The 13,768-nt window shown below is 41.4% G+C and overlaps 1 long non-coding RNA gene across 1 annotated transcript in view; it reads left to right on the top strand.

Moving 5' to 3' along the window:
- The window catches only part of LOC132329740 (uncharacterized), a 44,141-nt gene extending 32,390 nt beyond the window's left edge, over nucleotides 1–11,751 (top strand). Inside the window, exons 6-7 of the long non-coding RNA XR_009487181.1 lie at nucleotides 8,747–10,697; nucleotides 11,189–11,751. This is a non-coding gene — a long non-coding RNA (uncharacterized LOC132329740). The remainder of the gene's footprint in view (nucleotides 1–8,746; nucleotides 10,698–11,188) is intronic.
- The last annotated feature ends 2,017 nt before the right edge of the window (nucleotides 11,752–13,768 follow it).

Consider the following 13,768-nt stretch of genomic DNA (forward strand, 5'->3'; position numbering starts at 1 on the left):
CAAGACAGGAGACAGGTACTGTGTAATCGAATTTTTCATTTTGGAATTTGTTTCTCTTCATGTAGGGCTTAGCTTTGATTTTTATTACCATTAATGTCTGCATTTACTGTTATTTCCAGTTTCTCAGATGAGCTAAACCTACTGCAGAAATTGGCGCTGAATTGTTTCAACAGCTTCTATGAAAGTATGAGGATAAAGTAAAAAGATTGTATAACTTCTCTGCAGCAAGACCTCAAAGTGTAGTTTGGTTTGGGGGACCAATAAAGCTGCACTTCTTGAGCAGTCTACTGAGACATCTAATCTTTTTCTGACTCAATAGGTACAGGCACAGACGTGGATGCTTAGATATCTCTGTAAGCAGCCAGAGAGACAAAGACTATGTTAAAATCTGGAAATCTTATAGTTGATGAAATGTGTGTCTTCAGCAAGACTTTGCAGACATAAATTAATCCCAAGAGAATCCCTTTGAAAGTGCTGATATTGAAAATGAATGGTTCTCCTTTTTCTGAAGATGGAAATGGTGCATTAGATCTGCATTTGCCCTGCTTATTTTGGTTTTCATTTTTAGGTGCACTGAGGGCTGTAAATATTTCTGGACATTCAGAAATCTAGGGGTACTGAAGTGATGGAGGCCTTACAAAACACATAGCTTCAGGAATTGAGCTGGAAGTGGGGATGACATTAAACCTCGATATATCCACACTACCCTGCATCCACTGTTTTTCTCTTTTTCTAGCACTCTTTAAATTTCAGAAAAATAGAGATTTAAAAGTTCATGCTAAATTCTCTGGACCACTGTTATACAAGTTTCTTTAAGGCTGAGGTAGAAATCTGTCTTTGTGAGGAGAGTGTGCACCTCTATTAGCACCACTGTGCAAGCTGTAGTTTGCAAATTCGGTGGGAGGCTTTGCTCATGCTAATTTGGGCTCAGTCATGCACCTCTTTTCCTCTTTTACATGCAAATAGCAGCTGTGTCAGTCTCTGGGATGCCTGCTTGTTCCTTTAACGGAGAGATTCCAGTTCATACCTTCAACCAGTGCATTTGTGCGTGGGCAGAGGTATAGCGCAGTGGTACAGTTGCTGACAAGGGAAGAGCTGTGACGGAGGTTGGAACAAGTTAGTGAAATAGAGAAGTCTTGAAAGAAGACACTGAGCTTTTCTTGTATGTTTTCATTTATTAAAAAAAAAAAAAAAAGGTGTGGGAGTGGAGAAGAGCAGAGATCTACACAAAATGATAATCCATAATCCTGCCCCCATAAAAAGGGATCTCTTGACTCTCTTGAGTGCCAGAGAGATCCATTTCTTTCTTCTGACCCAAAGGGTTCTGGCAGCAGTGGTGAGGCTGGAGCACATCAGCCACCAGCCTGTGTAGCTGGGATAGCTGTGGGCTGAGTGCAGGTGCTTGGATTCCTCATGGTGGTGCCCAGGTGCTGAGGGAGCTGGGCTCGTGAGCTGTCCTGCTGCAGGCATCATGCTCCAGAGGGTCCCTGGCCTTGCCAAGCCACTGGCTGTCCTGTGCTCTGCTCTCCCAGGGTTTTACATGGTGGAGTGCAGCACAGATGCCCTGCTGTGAAGACAAGGAAGTTCATGGTACTTGCTTAGACCAACAGGCAGATTGAGTACAAAGCGTGATGTTATCTATGATGTTATTTCTTCCTCTGTCTTCAGCCTTCTCCTCTGCTTTATGGTTATGGCTACCTGAACCTAGCCACCACCTTCCTTTTCCTCTCTTGCTCTTGTCACAGAAGTCAATGCAAAATTATTCACGTGAAATCATTTCTATGACATCACTTCTGATACTGTTGAGTTTACTGAAGAAAGTTGGTATTAGTACCATGGAGGCCACAGAATGTAAGTGTTGTACGTGGAGCAGTTTAAAAGCATGTTTCATTTAATGTGCAAGGATTTCCAGAAGTTTGGAGTACAGAGTTTTCTAAGAAGGTCAGCTCAAAAAGTTATTATATCCCTGTGAAGTTCTCAGTTAAATCTGTGGGCAGCTTGTCACAAGGGTTTTCAGAAGATGACAACTCACCTTTTGGAAAGCCCTGGCCCATGTTTGTTTTCTCCCACAAAAAGACTGCCCTGATGTCAGTGCCACAGATTCAGGTCTCACTGTATAGCCAGGATTCAGCTTGCATTCGCTTCCTTGTGTGTCCATGGACACCCTTGGGGGCTGTAAAATGATAACTGTGATGTATCTGTCTCTGACCTGTTTTATAATCTACTTGATCATATCCCCTCTGTGTGCGTGCAGGTGGCAGAGGAGGCGTCAGGGATAGAAACACATGTACATGCTGTAGTCACAGTAATGGCATCAAAGTGGTGCTGCCCTTGTGTAGGGAAGTCCCTTAAACCCTCTCTAGACTCTCCACTGATCCATGGGGAAACAAGGCTGTGACCTGTAGAGTTTCTCTGACTTCAGGTTTAACAACAGTGGGTAATATGTTGTGACACAGCAGGATAAAATTCTGGCCTCGTAATGACCGTGGATTTTGGTATTGATTTTGGGAGTATTTTAGGATTTCAGCTGTAGAAATTAGTGGCAAATTCCATGATGAAATAATCTAGTTATTTCCTATCAAACAGGCTCTTCAGCAACATGGCTATTCCAGAAAATGCTTTTTAAATGGAACATCTTGAGCTGTTGACCCCACAAAGAAATACGTGCATACAACAGAATTGCTTCCTGTCTATTTAACAATCACGTATAACAATGTGGGTGGGTCTGGTTATGTTTCTCTCCACCATAATGACAATTTATCCAAAGCAATTTGTTGCCTGGCCTAAATTTTGCAAAAACACCTGGTCTTCAAAGCCTTTTGAGAAAGGGTGATATTTGCACCTGACATGTCTACAAGTAACTTAGATCAAGTTATTGATCGGTCCCGTATATGTCGCTTTCCAGTGGGAGGATGAGATGGAGAGGCCAATCCGTTACTGCAGCCATCTACCACTGGAAAGCAATAGCACTAATGATACAGGTTTTCAATAGCTGATTTATATTATCCTGCAGTCAACAAGAACTCATGATTTTGTCACTGTACTTTGTAAAGGAACACTCCCAAATGCTGGCAGGCCCAAAATCTGATCCATTGTAACACAGCTGCTGTGTTACGAGCTGGGGAAAACTGAACAAAACCCCACAAGTCCTCCAGAGTATGGTCTGGATGAGCTCTTTGCTCACTGAGTGATGGATCTTGTGAGCCCCCAGTTCATGAGAGGCTCATTCTAGGGAGTGATTCCTGTTAAGATTCACTTTAGTTACCTCAGCTGTTCCCTGGCATTGTGCTACCCAGAGGGGAGGATGGAGTTACAGTTCTTTCTCTGGGCAAATACTGCACTTAGAATCTCAGTGACCGAGTGCTTTTTTGGTGGTGATTAATGAGAAATATGTCTATAAATGAGAGGCTGGTTCCCCTCTTCTTCCATCTAGTGATATGAGTACCTTGGGCAGCACAGAGGAAGTGTGTGCAGAATCCAACATGGAGCAGAGCTCCTGAAGGAGAGAGCAGCAGCAGAGAGGAGATGAGTTTGCAGGAGAAAGCTTTTGATGAGCCATGCAAGAGCTGGCCTGGGCAGTCAGTGGGCATAGCCCCATGCTCTCTTTGGGTCATGTTTGAACATGGCAACAGTCACATCAGCTCGGTGAGGCTGAGGTCTTGTTTTGGGCACTCCTAGCGACAGCCGTGAGGGAAAGGCTGTGTGAGAGCAGCTGGACACTGAGATCAGAGTGGAGATGTCGTGTGGAGCTCTGCTTGCTCAGATGGGCTGGCCTGCAAGGACAAGGACTGTGTTTTTGGACTTGTACACACCCTGTTTTCACATAAACATTTCATGTAGATTTGGAAAATGCAATAGCTGCTGAGCGTATTTTACACAGTCACAGCCTAGTGACTGAAGGATCCACTAATTAAGAAGCCTCTAATTAGGCTTTTAAATGATAAATGTAATGGCTCTAGTGCAGCTGTTGTAAACTATAGAGTAAATTATATCCAGTTGAAAGAGGCTTTAATTATGTAATTATATAACATACTCTAAAGACTTAGATAAAAGAATTTTTAGTATCTGCAATTAAAAAAAACAAGGGAGTAACAATAGAGTTCTTAAACCAATGAAAGCAAGGAAATTCAAAGTTAATCTGAAAAGCTGTGCTGGTACTTTCTTCTATTCTCATGTTGTTCTAATTTTTGGAGGGTTGTTTTTGTCCTTTTTTGTTTTCATGATGGATAATATAAAGAAGTATTGTCAATCAGGCATTTATGTCCCCTGCTTTCGTTTTTCTTGCTTTTATGGGTTTTGCATTGATGATATTCAGCAAACCTTCTGGAGCTTCATTTTTGCAGAAATCCCTAGCAAGAGCACACTTATTAACCAGCTTGTCTCCTTGCATTCTGATTTAGAGAATGGTTGGTTGTCACACATGATTTTCTGAAGTCAACAGGACTCCAGTGTTGGTCACATTTGGCCCCTGGAGATCATGTTTAGGCCACATCTAGCCTGCATGTTGTTGGTGCAATGTTGGCAGCCATTCTCCATGCTGGACTTACCAAGTGGAGAAAAAGGTTTGGATATATCTGGGGCAATTTAGCTAAGTGAAGATTGCACTCTGGGCTTCTTTTTTACAGGGCTTCATTCTGCTGCACTGAAACTGAGGAGAATTTAGCCCTTGCTCACACTGGGGCTGGTCCAGACTCCAGTCTGCTTAGCCTTTAGACACCAGCACTCTTCCCCTCACCCCAGTTCTGCCTGACAGTGCCTCCTTGGGAACCTCACCAGCTCTGTCTCCAAACCTGCATCTGCTCTCATCCTCCCTTGCTTACCCAGCCCTATCTGCTGCCCTTCCTTGCCATCTTCTATCACAACTGACACTGAGGTGCTGCGCTGAGCAAATGCAACATTACAGAGAAAAGGAAAAATGTCTCTGATGTGAGCCTGGTGGCTTTGCTCATCTCTTGCCAGTTCTTTTAGTTTTTTCAATTACTGGTTCTCAGGACAAGGGCTGTGCTTTTTGTGTCTGTGAGCTGCAACCACATAGAAGATACAGGCTGTAGGCTGTGATGTGGAGAGAGCTTTGCTCCTACAGCTGTTCTTAGGGGCTGGCCTTCACAGCTGTAGGACCAAGCACCCCATGACAGCCAAACAAGTCGTGCTTTTCCTGCTTATTTCAGCCACATCCAAGTATTTTTATCTGGAAATGTCACAGTGAGGGAAATAAGAAATACAGATCTCATAGTAAATTTTTATGGCTGATTAATTAGCCCAAAGAGTATTAAATTGTGCTAATGTAGTTTGCCTCTTCGATGCTGTCTTTTGACTTCAATGGAACTAAATACATGCTTAAAGTTAACTACATGCCTAAGTGCTGTGGTGAATCGGGGCCTAGGGCATTAATTAGAACTTGGCTCAGATTTACTTTCAAGGCTTTTCCCCCCTCTTTTTTTTTTTTTTTTCTTTTTTTTTACTCTTCAGCGCTCAGCAGTTTAATTGGTATGCAGATGTTCCCCTTTATTGCTGGCAGAGGCCTCTGTCACTGTTCTGAAGGTACTCAGACTTCAAGGCTGGTACAGTGGGCAGGAAGAAACCAAACCCCCCCCTGAGGGCTTTCAAGCTTTGTGGGAAATAATGATATATGAGACAGGGATTCCTTTGGAACCTGAAGGGAACATGACAGACAGAATAATATGGGAGGAAAACATTGTCTTCACAATTGAGACTGATGGTCTCATCTTGTCTCCTTGTTATTGTTACCAGCCAAGACTGAGATGAGCTTTCTTATGAAGAACTTCATTTTGTGGCAGGTTCTGTATGTTGGGCACACTGCGCTCAGTGGTAGCTTTCCATCCAAAGTACAGATATTGACAGGCTCTGAAGAACCCTTTGAGGTGGTGGTTTAGCTTAAAACCTAAAATTCCTTCCAGCATTGAGATGCATTTTGTCAGGAATGACAGTTGCAATTTGATAATCTTTTACCACTTTGCCTGCCCATGTGAAGAGCTGTTGGGCACAGGAGTGTCAGCTTTATGAATCAGACTTTCTCACACTTTATTAATTTCACTTTCCAGTGGTTAGTGCATGTTAGCAAGAGACAATTGATTTGTACAAATCTGTGTAGGATGGAGCAATGCTGGAACTAAAGCAGGAATGCAAGTTGACAGCAATGCAATAGCTATAACCGACAGACACCAAAGGCACTATGTAAAGCAACATCTCCTTTGATATTTAGGTTAAAAATGACCCTCAATTTGTCCTCAGGTTGCTATGTCCAAAAAGAAATGCTTTTATGTATACTTATTTCAAATGGATTAACCAAAAAATCAAGTGCTCATTTTCTATACTTTTAATTTCAAGTTAGAGATGATTCAAACTGCTCTTGTGCAAGGTACTGGAAGATGGCTGTTTCTGAACTCCTCCAGCATAAAAGCTGTCTTTCAGGGGATGCTTTGCACATGTGAAATTTATGTTAGTATTTTTTGGCACCCACAGTTTGCATTCCAGATAATGGGAAGTAGAAAGACTAATACACATAATGTATGTTGTGGGTGCAAAAATGCAAATAGAAATTACACCCAATGTGGAAAGGGCTAGGAAAATGTACCTTCTTGGATGTGAGCAGGGCAGGTTAGGAAACATCATCTTCCTTTTACAATTGTCTGTTACTCTTTACATTTCTGGAGAACTGGGATCTTGCTGTTAATCTTACAAAAATAGATGCTGTGGTGAAGCCTCAGGCATGAATAAAATTGGATGTTAATCTTAAAGCAGATTTTTTACAGCTATGCACTCAGAGCAGTGAATCCAAATGATTTTGGAAACTCTGTGGGTTTTACTTATTTAGATCAAACTGCTGCGGGGAAAAAGGTCAGTGGCACAGGTACATATTGTAACATTTGGGGCTCCTGAAAGTTGGGCAGATAAGCACAGCATATATTAGACATCTCTGACTTGACACAAATAATAGGCAAAGCTGAAAAAAGCCTGCTGACAAGAGGAGTGGGTGTTGGTGGGTGACTTGCTGCAGTTTTAGAGCTGTTAAGTGTAGGTTTTTTAGCATTTTCATTATTTAAAAGTGGAGTGGTAGTTTCTTCACTCCTTCTGAAAAGTTACTAATTTACTCTGAAATATAGGGTAAGCCACAATGATTTAACAGATTTGTAATGTGATTTAGAGTGACTTTAAGTAAGATACCCTCCTTCTCTCTGAGCTTCCCACTGTCTCAGCTCTGCCTTCACTCCTTTCTCTGTGTACATCTGCACCAAAATGCAAAGCAAGGGCTGCCCCATGCATGACTTTCATCTGTATCCTGTGTCAGGAGTGCCTGGATGGCTGTGACCACTGGTGCTCATGCAGGTTTGCCTCATTGCCAGAGTTCAGAAAGACTGCCAGGCTGAGCTAGCTACGTTTGGATATTGGGAGTAGCAGCTTAGACTCTGGAGTGGTTCAAAAGCTGCTGCTCTGCAGGTGGACAGCCCTTTCTTGGAGGAGCCCTGACATACAGAGCCTGCCTTTTGCCGAATGCATGGAAAGTGTCTAGTGGAGTGTGGCCAAGGGCTAGGATTAATGTCCCCAGGGTATTCCTGGGATACGGGCAGCGTTAATTTATCTGTGGTCCTCTGTGTCTGATTCAGAGAAAGCAGCTGAGTTGTATTCTGAGGAGCTGTCCAAGAAGGGAGGCAGCCTGCAGGAATGGAAGGTGCTCAGGACATTGTCTTCTGTTGTCAAGCTGAAAGGGTCTCAGCTGTGTCATGCCCACAGCTGTGCTAAGTAGCCATGCCTATGGCTGGATGTTTCAGCTGCAGGCCTTTTGCATGGATGATATTTAAATCTGATGGTGCCTCCCTGGGAAGGAGCTGGTCCTGCATTTACTCAGAGAGATCTCTGGTGGTTTGTGGTAAGGAATTGGGACCTGGGGCTGAAGCCACAACCTTCAGGACCAAACCACAGAATTTACACAGCTGCCATGGCCTGCCCGTTTGCCTTCCCTGATGAAAGTCTGTCATCACACAGCTCTTGCACTTCTGTCTGCTCTAGTCATTACTGGTAGAGGGAGGTATCTGTTTTGTTCAATATAGCAATGATGGCTAGCTCAGTTCAATTTTATTAGCTGCTGCTGAGTTGTTCCTATTCAGTGCATCCATGGATTTGTTTAGTGTAATGGGGGGGGGGGTGTGGGGTGTGGGTCAGAGACAGAGAGACACACACTCCTTGGTCCTTGTGAGAAACAGCCCTGAGTTTATTCCCACAGCTCCTTTTGTAGGAGCTCAAATTCCCTAGCCTACACATGTGATTCGTTGAGGTCTTAGCACCATCCAGATCTCTGACCAATGATACATCTGCATTTAGGGCTGAATGACATTGGCTGGGGTTCCCTGTGTAGATTTGAATCCAACCTATCCTTGCCCACCTGGGGACTGTAATGCTACAGTTTAGTATGAATAATCAAGGGTAGAAGTTCTTGAATAGAAAGCTAGGTGGAAATTCAGAGTTTCTGGAGGACTCCAGGATTTGTTTTGCTCTTCTTTGTTTCCCTGATCTAGCAGTGTGAAGTACACTTGTCCATTCATAACTGAAACTTTTCAAGATGAACAGGCCTGAAAGAGCACTATAAGTTTCTCTTGCTGTCTGGTGTAGTAAAGATCTTCTAGCAAACATTATGAATGAAAGCTTTTGTTACAAGGAGAGGTGGTAAGTTTGTGTACTCAACTTCTATTTGGAAGAATATTTTGATGTGAAACCTTTCTTTTTCCAGAGGTTTGAGTCAACTGCTTTTAATCTGGGAGCTTACAGAATGGGTAAGTGCAGCCATGTATGTGCTGGGTAGATGTCACGCTCAGGGATTTGTGCATGGATCTCTCCTTGGCCTGAACTGGAGAAGGGCAAGAGTTTGTTCACTTTTGCTTTCTGTCACTGAGAAAAATGAATGCTGTTCTATAAAGCTATAATTTCTTCCCAAGCAGATGATGACTAAAGAAGGCCTGAACTGAGTATAGATAATCTTATATTTACTTGAAATGAATGTAGCTCATAACTCTTATTTTAGCACCAATCTGGAACTCTACTGTGAGCAGATTTATGTCTGCCTCTTCCCTACCTTGGCATTCTGGCATTTATGCACTCACTGAACTGGTAGTGCACATTCTTGCAGGGATACTTGAGAGTTTAATGAAGCCCAAGTGTCTGAAAGGTGAGTAGGTAAAAGGTAGATACTTTGAGATCCAAACCTATTCCTTTTGTGTGCTCCACAGTCTTATTTTAGTTCTTAAATATAGTTTCATTCTTCTGATACTAAGAGTTAGCACTGATTTCAGTATGTGAATCATCAGGAGAGTTATTAACTGTTTTGTAGTTGCATGGTCCTTTGTTGAAAATACCTAACTTCAACCATGTGTTTTTAGATGAGATACAGGAAGCCTTTTCTGTGATTATAGAAGAGCAGATTTAATCTGGAAGTCATTGAGAGAAACCAATAAAGAATTTCCTTGATGTGATTTTTGGAGTTACTTGCTGGAATTGAATTGCATGGTTTTGGGTATTGGACATAAGGGCACTTGAGAGCTTAAAGAAGCTTAAATATAGATGATAATGAAAATGTTATTGGTATTTATAGGTCAGTTGATAATGTCAGCATATTAAAGTGATCTGAAATATCTCCTTGATTTCATGGACAGTGCATTACTTTATTCAGTTTATTGTAATAACATGATCTTTGATATACATTTTATTTATTACATATATATATTTTAGCTTTATAAAATTTTTTTAGTAATCCAATTGCCCTGAAATGCCATATCAAAAATATGTTTATTAGAACAAGTACAGTTACTCTCTGCCAGTGTTATCTCTATGAAAGCAGCCTAAGCTAAGAAAGCACATTTGGAAAAAACGTGCCGAGCAGAGGTGGTTGGTTTTTTGTCTTTTTGTTAGACTTTCTGAGAACATTCATTAATAGTAGGAGATGTGGTCTTTCAACTAAATTTCTTTCACCCAGATTATATGCAAATTGCAGGATTCTTCAAGCATAAAGTCATATGCCATGAGTATGATATTAGCATTTCTTTTAATAAAAATAACTTTTAAATAGGTACCTTGTTTGGTGAATTGCCTTCCTTATCATTCATAACTGTGTAACATCTTTGTAGAACGACAGTAACTGAAAGGAAGGAAGGAAAATACTGGACAGTGTTTCTTGGAACTGGGATTGGCAGAGGTCTGCCGTTCTGGAAGAGAAATACTGATTTTGGTTCTTTATTTTGTCCTGGCCTTTTAATGCTGTTGTGTATTGGAAGAAAAGAATAAAAGGGAGCACTAGATGAGCTGTGAGTTCCCTTTGGACCAGACTTTGGGAGTCTCTGCTCTGACAGATCTTTTGGGGTTACTTTATCCTGAGGGACTTTATTCACAAAATCTCAGAACATATTCTTCCAATAAGATTTCATATAGTTCGATAAATGTTTGGATAAATTTCATACCATCTTATCAAAGCAGACAATAGTTCTTTCTTGAGGAACTGAGCTTAAGTGAAATGCTCATTTATGTTGGTGGAATAATTAAGAGTACAAGATCCAAATCAGTGCTTTGTTATTCTGTTGCAGGAGTAGGCTGAATCAAGCCTCTGTCAAGAACCACTGCTGAAATACTGAATTAACATACCCAAGACCAGCACATCAGGAGGATAGCCTTCTACCAAAAATAGTGTGGAGGTATACCTTGTTCACAGAAGCTCTGGAAACATTGTGAGACTTGGACAGACACAGTGCATCCTCAGAAGGCAGAGCTGTTGCTGTTCTGAGCACTGCACACTGTGTTCATGACTGATGGAAATAATGCCCAGTTTTGGGGGGGCTTGGTGGTATGGGAGACAGTCACAGCAGCTCTAATAGAGTGGTTTATCACTTTCTTGTGGAGCCAGGTGCAATCTCTGTTCTCTTTTGCACCCACAAGTCTGGTATAATGTTAATTAGATTGTCATTAGGTTTCATTAGTGAAGATCCATAAAACAAAAAAGAAGGAAAGGTTCCATAGTCATGCTGAAACTTGGTATGTCATTTATACGAAGGGGGCGAACAGAGATCGGTAGCCATGAAACACTGCTTTTCCAGAAATATGAAATATTTAGGAAAAATATCCAGGTAAAATCAAACAGAAATTTGATTGCTGCCTGATAAAATGGTGTCTCTTCCCTTCTAAATAGGTTTGATCATCTCCTTAGTGCAAGCCGTGCACCTTCACCTAGATTCCTTCCCAGGCAGCTACAGTGGATCTTCTCACCAAGGGAATTTGTCCCACTGGATTCCTTTTTTTTTTTTTTTTTTTTTTCCTGTGCAGTTGAATGAAAAGTGTGTGTCTTTTGAAGAACAGCAACTGAAAGAAATATTGATGACTGCCAGGGCATCTACAGAAAAAGATAAGAAAATTACTCTACTACAACAGTGAAAACAAAGGGGCTTTGTTAACACTTTCTTGTAGGTTGTATATATTAATAGTAACAAGTAAAGTTTTGTATTTTTTCAGAGAAACACACAAGGCCTTGAATTGTATTGTTTTAATTGCAACTAACTGAATGAATTAAGTGGAAAATCGCACACAGTACTTTGATTGTCTAATTCTCTGTATGTGAGGCTTTGGGAACAGTTTGTTATTATAAAAGAACAGCACTAACCAGAAATCAGCCAACATGTAATTGCTAGGCTAAGGGGCAGTTTGGGGAAAGCTGATACTTATTTATACATTATTAAATAAAAGCACATAATATGAGGATCATCTCTCACTGCCTCCACACTTCATACATTACTCATCTTCCTAAATTTCATGGTTTTGTACTCCCTTAGTACATTGCTGCTTATAACCAGTGCAGGCATCAAAACCACCCACATCCAGGAAAGGAGATGCTTGTGCATTTGTTATGATGGCAGATTTGGTTATGGGACTCATCAAATATTATGAACCCTCAGTTCAGGGAAAGGAATCTTGACTCAAGTTTTAAAGGGTGTTTTCAGTACCTAAAATACACCTGAGCACCTAGGACTGTTCAGGTGGCTGAAACTCTGGCTGGTGTTTCCACTTGACTACATACCTTTAGAGATTTACAGTCAGTCAGTACCCTAAATAGAAGACCTAAGAGCAATTTTGGCATTAAATTTGACAGAGTTCCCAAAAAAACATTATGTATGTAATTCCCATCAGTTTTGGTGAGAATCAGGTAACTTCTGGTTATCTCCAGTGATTCTCACTGCTCACTTGTTCCTTACTCCCATAGGAAACAGTCACTTGCAAGACACAGAGAGGAGGTAGGGGGTGATTGGACTCATGAAGAAGGTAGAACAGTACTTCATTCTCAGTGGCTTTGGCTATTTCAGCTCTCCTGGAGGATGGAGCTGCCATTTGCTCCTTTAGCACAAAATTTGAGGGCTTTCTTCTAGGAAAGCAAGGTCTATTTCAGAGGACACAGAAGAAGTTCCTTGTGCCATGCAACGAGGGGTTGGGTAATTCTGGCCTCACAAGTGAGATCAATGTCTTACAGACCAAGAGGCCCTTGGTGATCTGCAGCAGAGAGTCTGTGGATGGGAAGGTGTGCCAGCACCTGGGGAGATGGCGCTGCTGGACACATCCTTGGACTTGCTGAGCTGCTATATGCAATGACATTCATGCTGTACAAACAAACCCCACTATTAAACCACTTAAACACTGTTTATGCAACTTCAAAATGGTAGAGGCTTGATTTTATTACTTCATCTGCAGGCTTGTTGAAACTTACATGTCCACACTGAAGTGGTGAGAAGATTAAATTGCTAATCCTGGTTACCAGTATAGACTGTTGCACAGAAGGTGCCTGAGAGGTGGAATTGGGCAGCGTTCAGCTTTGCACAGCTCTTGCCAAGAGTTATTTGGTATCCCTCTCACTGTTTCTTGAAGTCCAAAAATATTTTTCCCCAAATAACCTATTTTTCTGCAAGGGAACACAGCTGCATTTATGAAAGGTCTTGGCTTTTACAGTAAGTCTGGTTTGTATCGTTTCCTCTCTCTATGTATATTGTCTGCATAAGTACCAAGAGTCATAATGAAAAACACAGTTTTGTTACAGGATTTTTTAACAGTGGTTTTCAGTAGTTTAGAAAACATTGGAGCTACTTCCAACAAAAGAAAAAAAATCAAAACAAAGAAGCTTTGAAAATGTTGATACACTTTGGCAGATAAATCTTTGGTTTTCACCCTGCTCTATTATTCTTTCTGTGATACTAAAACCAATATAAAGCATTATTGACTTCCACCAGCTCAACAGAAGATACCCTGTGGCTTTCACCCCACTGTCCCCTGCATTGGGGGGCTAAATCTCAGCTGTGCTCTTATGCAGCCTTTGGCTGAGTGTTCTGAAACAGCTTCTATTCAGTGCTTGTGTGCAGTGATAAAGCTGTCTTCACTGCACCTCTTTTTCCAGCATGACATAGGAAGCTTCCTGGATTGAATTCTCAAACATAAAACTCATATGGGAGGCACTCAAAATGTAAGACCTTTCAAACCCTTGTGAGTTCACAGCATTTAAAGATAAGAGCACAGTATTGCCAAGAAATGTGTCTTGTTGAGGCCCACAATTAACTTTATCAAAAGAAGGAATCTTATTTTTGCCTGCTGCAGATAGAGGTTGCATCTCAAAGCAGCCTAAAGTTAGAGATAGCATCTGGTTCAGATCACGATATGATGAAAGATTCAGGTTAATTAGTATTTATTCTTAGTTGATAGTTATTCCTTTTGGCTTGAGCTAACAAGCAGGAGT

The sequence above is a fragment of the Haemorhous mexicanus genome, chromosome 7, assembly GCF_027477595.1.
Source record: "Haemorhous mexicanus isolate bHaeMex1 chromosome 7, bHaeMex1.pri, whole genome shotgun sequence".
Classification (NCBI taxonomy): domain Eukaryota; kingdom Metazoa; phylum Chordata; class Aves; order Passeriformes; family Fringillidae; genus Haemorhous; species Haemorhous mexicanus.